A 19,700-nucleotide genomic window follows, 5' to 3' on the forward strand; every position below is an offset into this window, starting at 1 on the left:
GTATTTGACAAAAATCGTGGAGATTAGAGCATGTTATTTGTTTTATTGGCTATATTCACCTAAGGATTTTAATATTCTGGTACCAATTCCAAAACTAAGATCTTGAGACCATTCACTACCTGCAAGGTTGTTGGCAACAGCCCACACAGAGAATCATATCAAATAATGACAATCATAGCAACTTTAAAATTTCTAATCAAGGGTGTAAAAACGCTAGGTAATCCAGAAGAAATTATTTAGGCTGACAATTCAGAAATTTGGGGGTGTGCTAGAGGTGATATTCCGACTAGTAGTAGGACTGCTGTGCTCCTGTTGCAATGGCTTCATGCAGCATGTGTGTCCCTTGCCCAATGACATTGTCTCACAGACGTAAACATGACAGCTCCACCTGGTTGCTGTGGTTCTTTGTGTCCTGATAAGGGATTAGCTGCAGAAAAGAGTAAATGGGTGCAGGTGGGAAAAGGGGCAGCGTGAGAGAATATGCAGCACTGGACTTAAGCGTTTCATCCTTGTACCTTGTATAAACCACTGCCCTTTCTGTTAGACTGGGATATAGCTGTTTGTATCTGAAAAGAATCAAACATAAATTAACACTTTGCTTCATATTGATTGCCGCATTAGTTAAAAAGCAATGTTACCTAGTATGTGATTTTCAAAAAGGGGGAAAAAAAAAAAGCCTTGGTGTTGTATAGTATTGCAGGATATATTATGAGATAAAGAAAGGTTTAAATACAAGATCAAGAAAACAGAAATACCTCCTCTTAGGATTGTTAACTTTCAGTCTGAGTTAAGTTAAACTTCACTGTCTTGGAAAAAATGTGGAATATTAGATCATTTCTGCTAAGTCTTGTTGTCTAGTTCCCTATTAGGTGTATACAGCTAAATTCTTTCTGAAGCAGCTCATGCTGTCCTGTGAATTTAGAACAAAACTGGAATATTGAAGTAGGCTCTTTTTACCAAAGAGAAGACCTTAAGCAATATATGGAAAATATTGTACTTCTTATTGTACTAGATCACCATATAAGCACAAAAAATCTATATGTATACTTCTATGCATCTCTAGCACAAACCTAAAAATGAGTTTCATCTGGCTGATATAAAATACAAAATATCTGCAGAACACATCAATAATATGAGAAAATCGCAATCTGGTGGTACATGTTAAATTTTACATGTATTAGTTGACAACTTTCCTAAAATTACTACTTTCCTAAGAACATTTACTCCTAAATGCTACTTGCTTTAGGATAATAACTACATTTTACTGTTACTTGAAATCATTTCTTCCAGTGGTTACAGTGATAGGAGAGGCAGCTGACATGAGATGTAACTTGGGAAATCCTGATTATGAGGATACATGTTTTTATCCTGAGAGTGGTTAGACACTGTAATAGGCTGCCCAGAGAGTCTGTAAAATCTCCATCCTTGTAGGATATTCAAAACTTTGAACAAAGCATTGACAAAGCTGGTCAAGTTGAACCTGCTTTGCACAGGGGATTGGGATGCATGGCCCGACAGAGCTCCCTTCCAACCTGAATTATTTTGTAATTCTATGAGAATAAGGGTATTTTTCCCACAGGATTAGAATGCACAGAATTTAAGGCACACTTTTTCTTTGTTTGTTTTATTTAGGAAATTGGTTAAGAAAAAAGATATTTTAAAAACATGTAAACAAAAACACTGTCTGAATATATAGGATTTAATACCCAATCATGGCTATCTGGAAATTCTTACTGTAAGCAGAAGTATCTGAGAAAATACTACTCATTGCTGATCTGTCAAAACAGATAAGATCTTGTGGAGTATATTATTAAAAACAAAATTCATCTAAAGACATGAGTTATATTTTTCACTACATGAACTTTCCTGATGAAGACAAATCATTAAGCATTGGGGTAAATCTGGTTCGATATTTTTTGGAAAACAGGATGATTTTCTGAGATTACATGGTAATGTTGGATTACAAGTGATCAGTTTGGGCATAATTAATTTGCCTGCACATGGGAGTTTGATGTCATGTCCCCATACCGTAATGTACCAGGCACCTAACGTACCCTAATGCATCCATGCCCCTGTGCAGTTAACAAATAACATACAGGATATGTGGAACATCCTGGCCCTTTGGGATAGCATATCCCAAAAAAAGCTTGCATATCCTAGGGTATATCCCCATCACAGGTAACATACAATACTTGGGTGTAACTGAATCAAGCTCTTTGCAGTCTTAATTATGATCCTTGACAGGTAGTGCTGATCAGAAAAAGTGCATTGTTGTAAATGTTCATTAGTAAACACAAAATAATGAATATAACACATCTTGGGATTTCAGGGGCAATTGCAGCCTGCCTTCCCGGCAAACTGGCTTTGGGTAGAGAACAGCTGCTTTTGCATTATGTGACAGTGACCAAGTCCACAAAGTACACCTGTTTTGGAGTCCTGATGGTTCGTCTTCCAGTCCTGCCTAAAAGCCCTGAAAATCCTGGCTGTAGACAGGAGAGAGTTTTCATGGCCCCCATCATAGACTTGTGACTGGGAACCTGGGTATGCTGAAATTGATTTCAGGAAGCTGAAATAGTCCCACTGGTGCCATTTTACTGCCAGGAAGCTGCAAATTCTGGCATCTTCAGAGGCTGTTCAGGGAATTTAGATAATTTAGTCATTTTCAGATTTAACAAGAAAGCCAGTTTCACAGTGCAGCTGTGCAGAATATTAACGTCTAGATTGCTTCCGAAATGTCATGTTTCACTGTTCATGACATGAAAATTTGTGTAAAATTCTGACTCAGGATAAACTTGATTTTTTGTTTTGTTTTGTTTTATTTTCTTCTGGGGTTGATGCAGATGGAAACAAAATTAGTATTTTCAAGGTGGAAACTATTTTCTGATCAGCTCTGTTTCTAGGTAATCTTCAATTTAATTTTATAAAATCATACTCTTTCCCAGTTCCTTTGGGCTTGTCCTGAGACATGTGAATTACTTTGCCAGACTACAAAGATCTAAATTTCTCTGAAAAAAAGAAAAAAGACTAAAAGTGTCTGTCTAAAGGAAGTGTAACAAATTGCTTAAGTCTTCTAGAGTCTCTCCTTTCAGAAGAATCACTGTCGTAAATTGTTTTGTTCCTGTGTTACTAAATGATTGCTTTTTTCAAATATCAAAACATCTAGTTCTGACTGTTGTTCTCAGCTCAGACTGATCTTCTTCTTTGCAGTTCAGTAAATGGATCTGGTTTCTTGTCTCATCTCTGAACAGGCAATGGAAAACAATCTGTCCCTAAGCATGACTTTTACTGGGTAAGTCACGTTTTCATCAGTCCCTGGCCTAGTACAAAAGATATAAGACATACAATTTTAGAATCTCCTAGATGTTAGAAAAGTGCTAACTTTTGTGTGGTGGAACCAGTAATATTCAAAAGTGGTAATGAGAGAAAGTGGAAAATTGTGTGAAGGAAGAAAACCTTTGGAAAAGCAGCAGACTGATGGCTACTGTTTGGGACAGTTAAGGACACTTAAGAGGATTAAAATAACCATAGACTCATAGAATGGTTTAGGTTAGAAGGAACTTTAAAGACCATCTGGTTCCAACCCCCCTGCCACGTGCAGGGACACCTCCCACCAGGCCAGGTTGCCCAAGGCCCCATCCAGCCTGGCCTTGAACACCTCCAGGGACAGGGCATCCACAGCTTCTCTGGGCAACCTGTTTCAGTGTCTCACCACCGTCTGAGTGAAGAATTTCTTCCTAATATCTAATCTAAACCTACCCTCTTCTAGTTTAAAACCATCACCCCTTGCCCTGTCACCCCATTCTCTGACAGAGTCCCTCCCCAGCTTTCTTGTAGGCCCCCTTTAGGTAGTGGAAGGCTGCTCTAAGGTCTCCCCAGAGCTTTCTCTTCTCCAGGCTGAACAATCCCAACTCCCTCAGCCTGTCGCCATAGGAGAAGTGCTCCGGCCCACTGATCATCTTCATGGCCCTCCTCTGGATAAGCCAGATATTAAATTAAAAATAGTAAGGAACTACCAAGTACGTGCCTACTGAGTGCATGCTTTGGTATTGTGTAAGGCCTGCTCTATATGCCTGAGCCCCAGGCTTAACCTGAAAGATCAGCACTACCCTTATGAATCCATATAATGTCTTTTTAAACATTGTAACTGCAGTTCAGGCTTGAACAATCACTTCAGTATTTTATGCTCCAGGAAGGAGCCTCCATAAAGGAAAATTTTGGAGGCTGCAGGTGGAGTCTTCCAGAGGGCCTTACGTATGGCAGAAGATCCCAGCTCTGCAGTCAGTTTAGCCTGCTCCCATTATTCAGATAAACTGTATACCCTGTACTCTCCATTGCTGTTGTTCTTTTTTCTTATTTCACTCAATCAGAGTATTTTATTTTCTTCTAAGAAGAGTTATTGGCAAGCCACAACAGATTATCTGCCAAAGCCTTAGAATCTAGCCTTACTCCTATCCATGGTTTAAAGCTGTATGTCACTTCTTAAGGAAGAATTTATTGAACATCAGCATATCACTTGGGTGCTATCTAGAATAAGTGTGGTTGACTGTTCTAATATAAAAATGAACTAACTGAAACACAGCAAAAGTGAATGTGAAACTTAACTAATTAGCAGCATTGTCTCAATATGAAACATACTCTTTAAAAATGGAACATACTAAACATTTGTTTTCCCAAGATGATCTAAATTTGAGCTTCTTGCAGGATTCTCAGCTGTTGCAGAGTTGCTGCCTCTTACATAGTAACACATGGCTCCAAAGGCTGAATTCTACTGAGCAATGCAAAACTCATTTTTAAGAATATATAATTGCTTTATGTTAAAAAAAAATCAATGTTTTTTTACATTGTTAGTTTGGGTGCTATAGTTAGTGATGGACCAGAAACACAGGAACCACATGAAATGGAAGGTATTACTGAAGTCACCTTTTAGATGAGCATTACACTTAAAGAAACTGTTCATCTCGAAGTCTCTACTGAAGCCAACAGGCTGAAAAAGGGCTTCCAGCTGAATCAAGTTAAAGGTATGCTAGAGAAATAGGAGTGTGTCCCCACCCCCACCCCCACCCCCCCCTTTTTTCTCCTTTTTCCCAGAACAGTCATGGAGCAATCGCATCTCTCTGTTCTTGTTTCAAGCAAGCTGGCAAATGCTGTTTGAAATAGCACAGTATTTCCAGCATATGTAGTTGTGATCAGGTAGGTCAGCTACTGAATTAACAAAAGGAAAAGATGCTGTCTGCACTATTTAACTTGAAGGACTGGGAGGAAGTCAACAGCATGGATTTCATTTTGGGTTATTTTTCCTGTTGCTCTTTGCAGCTTCCACATGGCACGGTCTGTGCATTGTTTCAAATTGTGATGCTAAGGCATGCTGTTTTGTTGGCCAGGTCTGAACTGGGATTAGCAAAGACTAACACAAGACTTGCAAGAAAATAGCTAGAAATCTTTTGCAATAGTGTGGATTTCTTTCCTTCATCAAAATTCAAACATGCTGCCAGATGTTAATTTTTCAAAATATAGGTTTCTAGATCAGATATTATTGTTTCTGCTCATTTGCAATCATTGTTTAGAGCTCTGAACCTCTTTTTTTTTTTTTTTTCTCATGTGGTAAAACCTTGGAAGATTTTGGTTCTGCTTGGTTTGTTGTAGTTTTTGTTGACGTAATGTTGCTTGTCTTCCTGCAAAGAAATAACCTTGTTTTTGCCCTAAAAGGAACATCTGTAATTTTATGCACTTACAACAAATTGGGTAAATTTTGAATTGGGTTAATCAAACAGAAATTTAGTGAGAACTATTTATAGACTTTTAAAATTCAGCTTGCTTGTAGGTCCCTGTAAAGTCACAGATAGTTTCAGCATCAGAAATATGCCTGCTGTGGTGAGGTCTGTCAGCCAGCTCAGTGACCCTTATGAAATGTAACCTTATGACAGGCTTCATTTCTCTTTTTGATCCCCAAGTGGTCCATTCACAAGTTTCTACTATCTTCATTTTTTCCCCTACCTGTGGTAGTTGAGTGTGGATAGTGTTCATTCATTGCACCACTGAAATTCGGTCTAAAAATATGTACATATGTAAGCAGCCAATTTAAAATAGAAGTGCAGCTCTGCTTTATGCTAAGAAAGACAGGAAATTTGAAGCTGGAGCTGTCTTGTTTCTCGCTAGTGTACAGGTGCTGGTGTTGCATGCCAAAATCACTCAGCTTGTGTGTGCGCATGCCTTCAGCTGTGGACATTCACAAGACGATGCTTTGAGGTTGGAAGAGTATCCATTAGAGACTTCAATATACCATCAGCAATAGCACCAGAATCACACTTTAAAAAAAAAAAAAAAAAAAAACCAGCAAAAGGAAAATCACATTCACAGAAACACAATTTCTTTTTAATCCAAAGTGCATATATAGACTAAATGTTTTCAGATGAATGGCTGAGTTGGCACTCAGCTCACATCACCCAGATCTTGTGCTTTTCTTGCAATAATCCTTATGTAATTATACATTTGACATGTGAAAACTGCCAATGTGGTTTGACACTGCTTAACAATGTGTAATCTTTCATGCTACAATCTGTAATTTTCCTAGCTGTATGAGAGACTATATGCTGTCAGGTCTCTGCACTTGGGGCTCATTGGAACTGACAGGCTGCATATTTGTTAGCTTATTTTTGCTTACTCAACATGGAACTGTATATTGAATTCAGACTTTGATTACGTGAACTAGAGAGGCAATTTCTACAGTTAGAATACTGTTAAATCACTCTCACTGTTGTAAATCTTTGGAATGGATGGAGTGGGGTTACTGTTGATACTGTTGTATGGAAGACAGCTTACTGGTCTCTGATTTTCCATCAAAAGCAGATTACAGTCTCCAATTTTACATATTTACTCTTCAGATGATTTCCTTATAAGTGATAAAGAAATGTTTTATGCATTATAAAATAATGGGAGCTTTGAACCAGAGACAACTTCAGAATGTCTAACTCACAGTCTTAAAGAATTATGTGGGATCTTCCAAATTCAGAATCCACTTTGCTATGATTTGTAAATAGTTATGAATGAGATACTGAGAACAGGCGTTCAAGACAGGACTTCAGTTTTCTTTAATCTTTTCCTCACATATGGAAATGTAATCATCTGACTAAAATAGCAACACAGTCTCTACAATGGTAGAAGGGTGAAATAAGTAAAATCATACAACATAGTGTGATGGACCCATTAAGGAAATTGTTTTCAAGTGCTTTCAGATGGCACTTTTAGTTAGAAGACAAAAAAGTAGTGCCTTAAGTTAAAATCAATGCACTGAACATGTGGCAAGAATCACTTGTTTAAAGACAATAGTATACCTTATTGCTTTCTTCCCATGTTGAGTCATTACAGCTCCCATCTTTCAGAATAAAATGTATTTTTGTATTTTAATTTTCTGCAAGGGTAAGATCGTCTATAAACAGAAGAGCTCATGTGTCATTCACAACTTCATGTGTTCTGAACACTCATAATAATTCAATGGATACCCTGAATGTATGTCTTTTAAGCTGCACACCCTAACTGCAGAACAATTTGTTTTGATAATGGCTTCTAAAGGCTTTTGCAAAACATCTTCTGCTATTTTGTTGTTGTTTTTCTTGTTGTTGTTCCTAATCCCAGGAGTATCTGTGAAACTCTCTTTTATATATTCACTTCATATTTTTTTCCAGTATCTTGAGTATTGCATAGGCATGAAACTGCTTGTTTATGAAACTGCTTGTTCATAAAACTGAGAAATAATTGTGAATAATCTGTGTTTATGTAGCAAGTAGGTGGTACAGATATTGTTTGATGTATATGTATAATTGTTGTATGAATTGAAATGTTCTCTGCTAATCCATCCAGGTTCAAAAATTGTTTTCACATGAAAACTAAGCCTCTTTAGAGACGTTAGTATACTGTAATGAGTAAAAGGCTAGTTGGAAAAGTGTCAAATCATTTGGAGAGTTTTCCTGGAAAAAAAGATTAAGTGAAGAAGAAAGTTAAATTAAAAAAATTAAATTAAAGGTAGGTTCCACAAAGGTTCAAGAGTTGCTCATTTCTTAATATTTAAATTCACTTTTCTTCCTTCTACTTAATTTCCTACTGCACACTTTGTCTTGCTTTCTCTTCTCATATTCCCTTGTTTTCAGAAGGTTGAAAGAAAAAGGGAAATAAGTGCTTCAGTTTCATAGAGCATTTAAACTATTCCTTTGAGAAGACATTTCAGGATGGCATCTGAGTTCTTGGATTTTTTTCTATGCGTTGTTTTTAGTTTACTACTTTGTGTTTTCTGTAAGCTTTACATTTTATGTGAGCACTGAAATCTTCCTCTAATAGCGTATTACATTTTTTTCCCATCATTTAATTGTATGAATGACCTATTGCACTCTCATTCCAGGTTTATTGAAATTAAGAGAATTTTTCTGGTTCATTCCTGGATGCAATGACTACAGTGTGAACACCCTGATGACCAGCTATTCACAGGATATATCTCAAACTTTTCCTTACATTGAAGAAATATTAATGTAGAAATTAATACTGTGGCACAGATAAAGCCACTTGGGTTGTGGTATTAGCTGTATCAGATATTTAAGCTTCCTCCCAAGGCCTTCAAACTAGAGAAATGATGCTTTAGAACTGATATCAAATTAGACTACTAACTTGCTTTATTGCCATGTCCCCACTGAGATGCCAACATCCTTCTTACAGTCCTGGCATCTCTGTATTTGAAAAGCAACAGTTCAATAAAAATAATTAGAGAGGTGGAAGATGATTGAGTGACACCTATACTATATGTACCTACATGCACACATCATTTCCTGTCTCTCTAAGCAGCAGAGGAAAATGTAATGCTCTAACAGTGTGTTGCTATGGCTGGTTGGTTCTTTGCCAAAGACAGATCTAGTTGCATGGATTTCAGACACACTGCCACTTTTAGGGTGGAAATGAAGCCCTAAAAATCAATAATTGGGCTTCAATATTAAGTTGTATACAGTAATTTCATTGTGGTTTTATTAGATCAGTAAAATACCTGCTGTGGGACAGTATCACAAGGAACTAATTCATGTACCAAGCTTTAAGTCTAATATATACCTAAGAGTTTAGAGAAAGGGATTTGAGGGAGGTGAAGGAGCTGTATAGAGGTTTTAGTGTTTGAAAGAGTTTTCTAATGAGAAAAGCGTAACAAGAAACTAAAGTCTAATAAAGCAGATATTGTAGGGTTTGAAGTTTCAGATTACCTTCATTTGCTTTGTAAATTGCTAAGGAAAAAGCTCCTGGGATGCTTTCTCAGACATGTGCCTCATCAGCCTGCCCCTCTTTCCTCCCATCCATGCAGTACATACAGCACTAAACAATTAATGAAGTTGAGAATTCTTACGAATTCTTATTTCAATTAAATTTCAACTACCATTTGATTAAAACATGTGACTTTTTTTTAAAAATGTTGTCGTATGTCTGCCACCTTTATTCATGCTGAGTAGAGTCTGCCTGTAATTTTGAATTTTTGAACAAGTGGATCTTCATGGTGCTCTCTCATCAGTAGTTCAGATGCCGTTCTCATTTTTGTTTGTGTGCAATCTACCAAACAACTTTCCTCTCTAGCGATGGGATTTGGAATTATCCTGGTGTTTGACATTATACTGGATTTCTATCACTGTGCTTGGAAATCAGAGTTTGAGCCTCAATAAGGAAATGAAACTCTTAGCCAGACGTTGTTCCCATAGACCACAGTTCCGTCAGAATAATAATCATGTTGGTCAAAGATGTGCAGAAGTAAGTTGTGTCAGTGGCATAGCTGGCTTGGCAGAAGTCCCTAATGTAGTCACAGCTATGCCAGCAACACAGTAATTTTTTTTTACTGTGTGAGAGAAGGGGAAGATTTATTTGTACTGCTACAAATTGGAGCTTTGCCTTTTAGCATGTCAAAATGTGTTTGTATACTGTGTCTGAAAGGAATATTCCTATAGCAATAAAGCCCTTCAAAATAAAAAGAAGCTTTAAAGAAGACATTGCTCCTAATCATTGCAGCATGAAATAGATAGTGTATCGGGGCTTTTATAGTGATAGCAATGATAACACCTGACATGAAACACAAAGTAGAAGGAAGCAGTGTGAATAACAGTGATTTCAGTTTACATCCATCAAAAACATTTAATCAAACCTTAAAGAAATTAGATTTAAAATTCAGGGAATTATTTGAAAAGTGGCAAAAGAGACTGAAGAATATTTGTGATCACTTTCACAGTCCTGATGTAGTTCAGCACAAACATTTAACACTTGACAGGGCTGGCTTAAAAATGACATAAGATTAATTACTAATTTTCCACTAAATCTCCTTTTTCTATTATTATTTTTTTTTTCTTGTGTCCAAAAGGTAGACACAAAAAATTCTGGTGATAGTGAAGGACAAATTTGTAGCATGAAATTTGTGGCTATAGTGCAACAGGTGAGAAGTGTCTTTAAACTCAGAACAACATGGGTATCAGTACTGCAAAAATACTGTTCTGTTATAATTCTTGTTCACTTCCTATGCAGTCACACATCTCAATGCTTCTGTATGTTTTGAACTTCCTATAATAATTGTGCATACAGAAAACTAAATAACTGAAGTCAAATATGCAAATAGCTGTCGAAGCACTATCAGCACATTCCAGATACAGTCTTTGATATTTATAATTCATTTTCAATATCTTTCTCTTTGCTAGAAAAATCTGCAGGGCTTGCTTTTGTCTGCACCAGATGCTTCTCAGATGAGAGGAGATAGTTGCCAAATTGCTCACCATGCAGGAGAAATGGCAACTGATAGTGATTACACCCAGCATATGGTCCAAAGGCAGACATCTGCTAACAAAGATTAGGGATACTGTGGCAGATTCTCACTTGTTATAATGAGCCAAATAATCCTGAACATAGATCCATTAGAACAAATGAGAGTAGCCATCAGAGAATTTTGCATCAGACGTGCTTCCTCCTGCCCTCCCCATATACTCCTATGCTTTGCCAGAGGTATCATGGGAAATACCATGTATTTGCCAGAACTATTTTGTAAAACCATATAAATTAGTTAAAAAGTAGTGAGAATAGCATTTCAGTAAAAAGGCAAGTCTCACAGTTTTAATGGAACAGGAGAAGAACTTGAAGTGGGCACCTGGGGACTGTAAGCAATATACAGGAAGGACAAATGCAAATCTGTTATTTTTCATACCTCGAGGTTAAATATGTTCTTTGTCCCAGTTCAGTTTGGTCATTGGAGAAGTAACACTTTCATATATATTAGCAATGGGGTCTCCTTAAGAAAGAAGCAAAGCTCACTTGTAATTACAGACTTGAGGGCTAAGGGCCCCAAATTCTAGGTGGGAAGAGCTCAAATTTAAGCACCTAATTTACAGATGTCTATTTGAGTCTATTATGAGGTCCCTAATGCTTCAAGTTCATTGCACAGACTTATTAAAGGCTGGGGAACCCGACAATGAAGATACAAGCATTGTGGCATGCAGTACTACAATGCTTCATGGGATGAGAATGGCAAAATATGTGAGCTGGAGGATGGAGCATTTTGAAATGGCAGAAGAGAAGGGTGGGGGCTGGTCACCAAGGAGTGTATACTGACAGGTAACTAGGTCTGAGAGTAAATGTGAGGAAGGGGGAAGTAGCATTGAAAGCTGTATGTGCACTTTGGGGCCAGCAAACTTTAAGCTAAGGGCAAGAGTAGTAGTAGCTGGAGATGTGGAGGTAAGAAGTGCTGGCAAAGGGGAAAGGTAAAAAAAAAAAAAAATTTCAGGGTGAAGGTGGTGGTAGTGATAAAACAAAGTGGTACTGATTGTATTGATTGCAATGAAGGTCCTAAGAGAATAAAATGGGGGCAAGGAAGATGGCTAAGTAGGCTGCTGGTAGATCTTGATGAGCAGTGAAAATATTGCTGTAGGATCTTCACTCCAGTTTCTTCCTAACTGTGCACAGGGAAATGGATATCTTCTTTTGAGATCCTCAGAAAAATTAAGAAGAAACTGGAGAAACAGGAGAAACTGTGGTATTATCTGTCCTTTAAAAAGGAAGCGTATCAAGAAACATTAGACTTTGTCAAAGAGTGCACATATACTGATACACAACGCTGAGTCTCTATTTTCTAGGACTGGTGAAAGGACTATCTTATATTCTTTTTATTTTCAAGTAGAAGATTACTTTTACACCAGATCATTTTGATGCTAAGATACTTCATGCTTTTTCACTCTTTTAAAAAGAACAAATCAAATGGCTAAGAAAGTCTGTGCACCATGTGGAGGCATGAGGAATGGTATTACAACACTAAGTGTTTGTCAGTATGTGTGTAATGTGTGTACAAACATATGAGTTGTGCTACATATGCAGACTAAGTGTGTATATCTATCTACATCTAGACATAGATAAAATAAAGGCTGTGTGTGCCTCTATCTATAAATGAAATACATACGGCCTTATTAGACTTCATCCTGTTTCAAAGAGAATATTCTGAAGTGTCCAAGTGTCCCCAGCTGAACAGCAGAGTTCAGGTCCTCTCTAGCTTTATTTGAAAGGAATCTCCATTATGCAACCTGTTTTTGCTGAGTCTCAGGAGTGTTACTTGATACGTTCTCAATATAGTTTGTAAAGCATGATGGAAGCCTTCCAGTAAAGAGGTGTAACATTAAATTCAAGATTATTAATATCGTTCCTTTTGACTATATGGGTAGGACGTGTATGTACTTTCTAACTTCTGGGGCATTTGAAATTACCTATCTATAAGGTTTGAAACTGAAGTAATTTAAAATTATGCCTTCGCTTAAGTGGGATAGGGGTAAGTTCCTGACTATTTATCAGTTTTCTACATACTTCTTTATGATCTCATAACCCGACAAGGAGGCTAAATACCATAAAATCTGTTCAAATTAAGGTGTTTTAATTAGTGGACATTTAAATGAATTAGGAATCTATTAAAAGATGTTTCTTATCCTATCTGCTATCCAACAAAAAGTTACAGGTGCCTGAGAAAGGGTTAAAGTCTTCATGTTTGACTTTTGCAAGATACAGAGTTTTCCTTATAGCTGCAAAAATCAACATGCAAGCTTGTTTAGATATTAACACTTCAGAGGTTGATATGTCACATTATGTCTTCTGATTGGGGATTATTGTCCTGTCATCTGGTCTGGAGATAACATTTTGATATTCTCATGTAAAGTGGTTGCACAACAGAATTCAGGCTTCTCTAGAGTCAGAATCACCTATCCTAATTTCAAATTGTCAAGTGTCTCAGTGTATGCCACATTTCTAATTGTAAATAGTTCTCCTGAAATGTATTCATGAGTCAATGTCTTAAATTAGGCCTTAATGGAAAAATGGATGAAGCATTAGATAATTCTTTCCTCCCTTAGCCATGCAAATAAAGTTAAGAAGTACTGTTTTTCAGCCTTCTTTTTCTGTTTACTTTAAGCTGCTAATTAGTTGCAGTGATCAGGATTGTATTCTTTTGACTGTAATAAATGGAATTCCAACAAGGAAGGCTGAAGCTGTCCTAAAAATAAGTTGTGCTGTGGTAACTTTCAGCCAGTGTACAGAGTTGTCAAGCTGATCAGAAAGGGATACTTCAGCCCTTCAGTCATTTTGATTCGTTCTACAGCTAACCTAGGGAAATAGTGTGTTTTTGGTATCATGACTATAAAAGGTGGAACAGAAGAGTTACATGGGTACAATATGTGCAATAAGTAGAAGGCTTTTAAAAGTATGTTGTGATGAAGAATGTGCGACTTTCTGGTGTGAGCAAAAAGTCATAGCTTTATCACTTCAGAAATTTTGCATCATTTAGATTGCCAAAGAATGTGGTCAAATGCTATCTGTAGATGCTCCTTTTTTAAAAAAAAATAATCTAGGAATCCTGCCCCCCACTCTGGCTGAGCCTGAGTGCAGAGGAAACACGCTCTCCACCAAAACAGTTAATGGAGTACTTACTCCACAAAGTTTGCAGAAGCTGGTGAACCACAAACTTGGAATAATTACTGTTGACATGTTCAAGGACACATCTTACTTTTCTCTCTTAGTAAGGCTTGATTTGTACTACATTTTTGCTAACAATGACATAGCTCTACTGAAAATGTCAACAGTGGAATCCTCAGGATAGATTTAATTAGGAGACTGGTATGTTATGCTAATATTATGGATATCTATGTTGAAGTATTCATGGTACAAAAGTCACAGAAGTGTTTTAATAGACTTGGATCTATTAAGACATCTATAAGAAGTCATATAGCCACTTACTTCTAGCAAAAGTGTTTCACTTGGTTTATTCAAGTTTCCATTTTCCCTACAGTTCTCATTCATTCAGAGTATTTGGTTTTTTTCATTGGTAGTAATATCCCGTGACTTGTTTTTGTATAGTTAACACAAGCATGGCAAAAGCTTAGTGAGATTTCTTGGTCAGTTCAATCCTTTATAGTTTTCAGATTCTAACATCAAGGGCATCTGGAAAGAAATGTAATATAGCCAGGCTTTGGCTTGTTGACACCTTTGAGAACATCTAGAAATAAGTCAAACATGAACTCATAACAGGTATGTGGTTCTATAATCAAACTGTTTTCCATGGATATCATCTGAGATCTTTTAGCATTTGGCTGTTTTGTATTATTTGTGAGGTACATGTCTGAGTGCTATGTTACATAACTCTAAGATATTAGAGGCTACTTTCAAACCATTGCTTTACTGAGCTCAGGAAGAGGCATTCCTACAGTTGTGTCAAGATTGACTGGATGGAACTTGTGTAAAGTATGACTGAGTCTTCCCGTTTTGTGCTGGCTACTCTCCTTCTGACTTCTTAGAAGAATCACACCTCATTATGACCATGAATGAGAAGTCACACATCTGGGGTAACTGCACATGCAGCCACTCTGCTGGACTTTCAACATTCAGAGAGATGCTAATCTATCTGTAATGGAGAGCTTATATTGAGTATTTGCTAATTATATTCTGCAGTCCCAAAACTATAGTTTAGTTCAAGAGGTTCTGTAATAAATTACTGATTATATTACATAAACTATAGGAAATCTTCAATTATAAATTTAGAAATACTACTTCTAATATTCCTGCTATGGATCACCTTTTGTATCATTTGCCAGCAGGCAGGTTTATTTACAGCTCAAAAGGAAAGGTTGGATGAGGTACTTAAGGAGGGTAATATTGATGTTTGGGGGATGGTTGGACCAGATGATCTTGGAGGTCTTTTCCAACCTCAGTGATTCTATGATCCTATGACATATTGCACAATCTGAAAAGTACAGAGTAAAAACTGTAGTCCTTATAATAGCTCTGTGTATGCTGAAGTCATTGTATGTGCACTATTTCCTGAATGCATTATGGTTCCTTAAACTAGCACTCTCAAATGTGTATTGTTACTTGTGACATATTTTCAATATGTCTGATATTTGCTATGGAAAATGTTAAAAGTTCAACAAACCTCCATTGATATTGCAGGTGCAAGTACCATAGACCTCAACAGATAATAGAGGACTTTAGCTGAGCCAGGCCATGACTGGGACAGACACTTGAACTGTGCTTAAAGACTGTTTGCTGCACTGATCAATGTGATTTAATTTGCCAGTAGCTTTAGATCCTTCATCCTACCTTTGCTGCTCTGGCACAACTACTGGAGTGTGGAGCAACAGACTGAACCAAAGATCGGCTCCAGCCTCAAAACTTCATTTTTCTTTCTGTCACTAAAGTGATGCTAAGATAACTAGGGACATTTGCAAACCATGTAAAGCTTAAGTCCCACCTCCATTTTAAGTCTGAACAACTGAAGCACCAGGAGAATAAAGAATAACATTTTCAATTCACATAAGTCACATTGGCACTCTTGAAAAGTGGTACTTGTGTGTGTTGGAGACAAATGACAGTAGCATATCTACAATAAAGTCTTAACTTGAACGAAGCTGACAGGAACTTTCCTGCCGGCTGAAGTGTTTTCAGCAATTCAGTTTGCAAGTCACTCTCCTAAGGTGTATGGTGAGTGAGTGGCATAGGTCAAGTCATTTGCTAATTTCTAAATCCCTCTTCAAAACTTACAGCCCATATTCAGTACAAATTCACAATTGGCATTTATCTTTAGGAGATACTCTGGAAGGTATACATAAGCTTGTGTTTCTGCCTGTAGCAACCTAACATTCACATTGAACTTCTCCAGATTCACTTCCAGAGGCTGGTAGCTGTAGAGCTTGGCTCAAAAAACAAACAAACAAATAAACAACAACAACAAACAAACAAACAAACAAACAAAACTTCTCTGCTTTCACAAATCTACCTGTTTCAGCTACTCATTCTCTTGGGAATTAGTGGCTCAAATGTAGTCAGTCTTCCAATGGCCCAACCTGTAAGTCCCTAGTTTTGTGTTTTCTGCTCCTTTTGTAGAATTCTTTCTCTCACCTCTAGAAGTGACAGGCACCTTTTAGCTCTTTAACCCTTTGTTGCAGCAAAGACTACGGTTGAATCTTGCTGTATCAGTCCAACCACTGCCTTCTCATCCAACGAGACAGTTTTCAGCTCCCGGTATGCAGGTGGACAGAAGGGAAGCTTTGGGCTGAATATCTGGAAGAAACACTGCAAGCAGAATGAGTGGGAGGAAGCAGGACTGTTTACTTCTACAACACTAATTCCAGCCAACACATCAGCTTAAAATATAACCTAGTACCTCAAACAATTATGTTGAAAAGCAAGGTACCAAACAACAACCAAACAACAAACAAACAAACAAACAGACAAACAAAAAAGACATACAGAAACAGTCCCATAGGCTGACATGCACATTTTGACAAATTTATTGCCACTGCTCCGATTTATTGCCACTGAACCTGACATCCTACCCAAATATACTGCTGTGAGTGTGAGTGTGAGTTTTTCCCAGGAATGAAGAGGAGGAAGGACTCAAATGAACCTGAAGAGGCAACTGAGGTTGTGGCATTTATTCCCACTGCATAAAAGGAGTTGAAGCATCTATTCTATGAGTTTTAGTTTAAGACCATACCTATAGAAATAAAGCAGTGACTTTGTCTCCCTGTGAAATATGTGAACATCATAAATGGATCAACGTTTGCCATCATTAAAATTAGAGATTTACATTCAGTCTTTATAAGGCTTTTTTCAGGAATGCTAATATGGGCATGAAAAGGACTGTTAGTTTGGGGGGGAAGTCTTATTTGTTTGCTTTTTTGTTTCATTTTGTCTTTTTGAGTTCTCTTCACAGAGACCTTTTCAAATGTTTCAAATGAGAATGTCCAATGGAAAAAAAATTGAAGCCATTTTGGTTTGGTCCTTTCTTTCCTATCACTGCTGCCACAGAGGGAAAAAAGAGGCAGGAGAGGCCTGCCTGTTGGTCAGTCAACTGACACTTACTTCGCCAGCTTATCAGTTGTTCTCTGACTCCCTTGGAGAAGTCCTTCTTATTGCTGAATCTGTCATGTTAGTTGACAGAGAAAACTTTGCTGGTCTACCTACATTTTTGCTAATCTCATTGCCTATCCTTCCATTCACAGGCATGTCATGGTTGACAAGCTCTTGTAGTCCTCCAGTCACATCAATAATGGTGACCGCCACCTCTCTTTTCCACTCTGGGCCTTCAAAAGCTGTCATTGATGGGTTATCCAGCTTGACAGGTATTATGGAGCACCAGCTGGCAAAAGAGGGTCTGATACACATTTTGAATTAGCCACATTAAAAAGGCTTGTGCTTTAAGAAAAAAAAAATAAAAGTGATAGATATGCAGATTATTACATCTATTTACCGTGTGATTAAATGTCCTCATTTCAGATGCAGAACTGAACTGGGCAGTTATGGTTGCATGCAAAAGGCTGGATACCAAAGTGACAAGGGATACAAACTGTCACAGAGTTCCATTTCTTGTGCACAATGAATAAATATATATATGTACTGAACTTTCCATTAGTTGTAAAGCTGAGGAGACTGAAGAGACAGCTATATGCAGCAGACAGCAGGAACAGCAGGACAGAATTTCCAGCAGAAGCAGAACAGAAAGAAAGAAAGATCCAACAGTGCTGTGGGGAAATGCTGAGTTCAAGAAACTACTGCAGACATGGAAGCACCACAATTCTCAGAACTTGCAGATATTAGAAACTCAGGGAATGTTTTGAGAAGAAGCAGTCTGAGAACTGCTGCCTTTCAAGGACAGCGTGTTCATGCACAGTTCAGTGTTCATGCACACTTTCATTGCCTCATTGCTTCTTGCATCAGAAGTCCTTTTCCAAATGTGTTATGTCAAATGCTACCATAGTATTTCACTATTCTGTTACTATAATGTCCTGATCAGCGAGATCATGGATTTGCCAGGGATTCTCTGGACTTGGGCATAGGAGCGGGTTGCTCAGGGAGGTGGCAGAGTCACTGTCCCTGGGGGTGTTTGAGGAAAGTTTGGACATGGTGCTTAGGAACATGGTTTAGTGGGTGATATTGGTGGTAGGGGGATGGTTGGACCAGATGATCTTGGAGGTCATTTCCAACCTTAATGATTCTATGAACTCAAGAAACCATGTCAATCAGGCTGGTCATGCTCCTAGTCAGAGGCATGAAAAGACATAAAATGAGAGGGGGAAAAAATAAATGGAACCCTAGGTGGCCAATATGATTGTTGTTGAGGTAGCTGGTTTGAAAGCTTGCTTTGGGGTTTAAAGTTGTGTTGTAGTTTCCATTCTGATTTTCCAGGTATCAACTTGGACAAAATTTTGTTAAAGGTGTTTTTACTAGCAGTCAGGGGGGTCTGACTGCACCATCATTAAGTTTTTTGTTATTTTCTTTGTAGATTACTAAAATTCCATGTTTAATCACTTGATTCATTACAACTGAGTGAATATGAGTGGTACCAAAACATTTTATTGAAATATAACAAAAGAGAAAGCAGCCTTTTATTGTAAAAGTCAATAAAATGACACCTGGTTGATAGCCCTTTACTCCAGCAAGTAAAAAGAGTTCAAATTAAATATTAACTTGTTAGGTAAACTCTTACCCAATTCAATCCACAAAAGCAATGATGCCCAGAATAGCCCACAAGAATTAACAGTCCTCTTGCCATAGAAATAATCATAAAAAAGGTCAGCAGCATTCTGAAGCTCTGCACTTTAATAGTATTGTAACATGTTCCACAGTATTTAATGATCTCGGGAGGGGGGAAAGCCCTTCTGTTTTAGCATTTGATTACTCATCCAATTCTCAAGTGTTTATTTGATCATGACTCCTGTCTCCAACTGCTTAGGAAGGCACTTAAAAGTTTTGTAATATGACTAATAGATCATTGTCTGTGCAGGCTCTACTCTTTATGATATTGCTCACTTGTAGCATGCAGGTGTTACGGGAGGTGTTGCAATCCAGATATACTTTGTTTGCAATGTTGGCATTCAGATGATAGTAATGGTAGCAGTATCCTGCCTCCAACTTTCTACATGTGCACGCTTCTACCATACTGCAACCACTAAGGATGTAGCCAGAGTTTTGGTTTGATTCCATGTTGTCTGCATTTGTCTTCATGAACTACAGCAGAGAAGGGCTTGGAGAAATCCAGAATAGAATGGTGGGGGTGGGAAAGGGGTTAACTATGTTTTGCACATATCTCCGGATACCTTTAGTTAACAACACTGGATGAGGATATAGGCATTGATTACTCCCTTTATGTTCTCCATTTTCAAAGCAGTACAAATATC

At 37.7% G+C, this 19,700-nt stretch overlaps 1 long non-coding RNA gene across 2 annotated transcripts; it reads left to right on the forward strand.

Moving 5' to 3' along the window:
* Positions 1-5,074: 5,074 nt before the first annotated feature.
* On the forward strand, positions 5,075-18,234 carry LOC310892829. Of its 2 annotated transcripts, none has more exons than XR_014578501.1 (3): positions 5,075-5,190; positions 15,472-17,645; positions 17,800-18,234. It is a non-coding gene; the product is annotated as an uncharacterized lncRNA (long non-coding RNA). The 2 variants fall into 2 exon arrangements; XR_014578502.1 differs by having other exon boundaries at positions 5,078-5,190; positions 17,526-17,645.
* Positions 18,235-19,700: the final 1,466 nt, after the last annotated feature.

Source organism: Anser anser (assembly GCF_964211835.1).
Source record: "Anser anser genome assembly, chromosome: 1".
NCBI classification, from domain to species: domain Eukaryota; kingdom Metazoa; phylum Chordata; class Aves; order Anseriformes; family Anatidae; genus Anser; species Anser anser.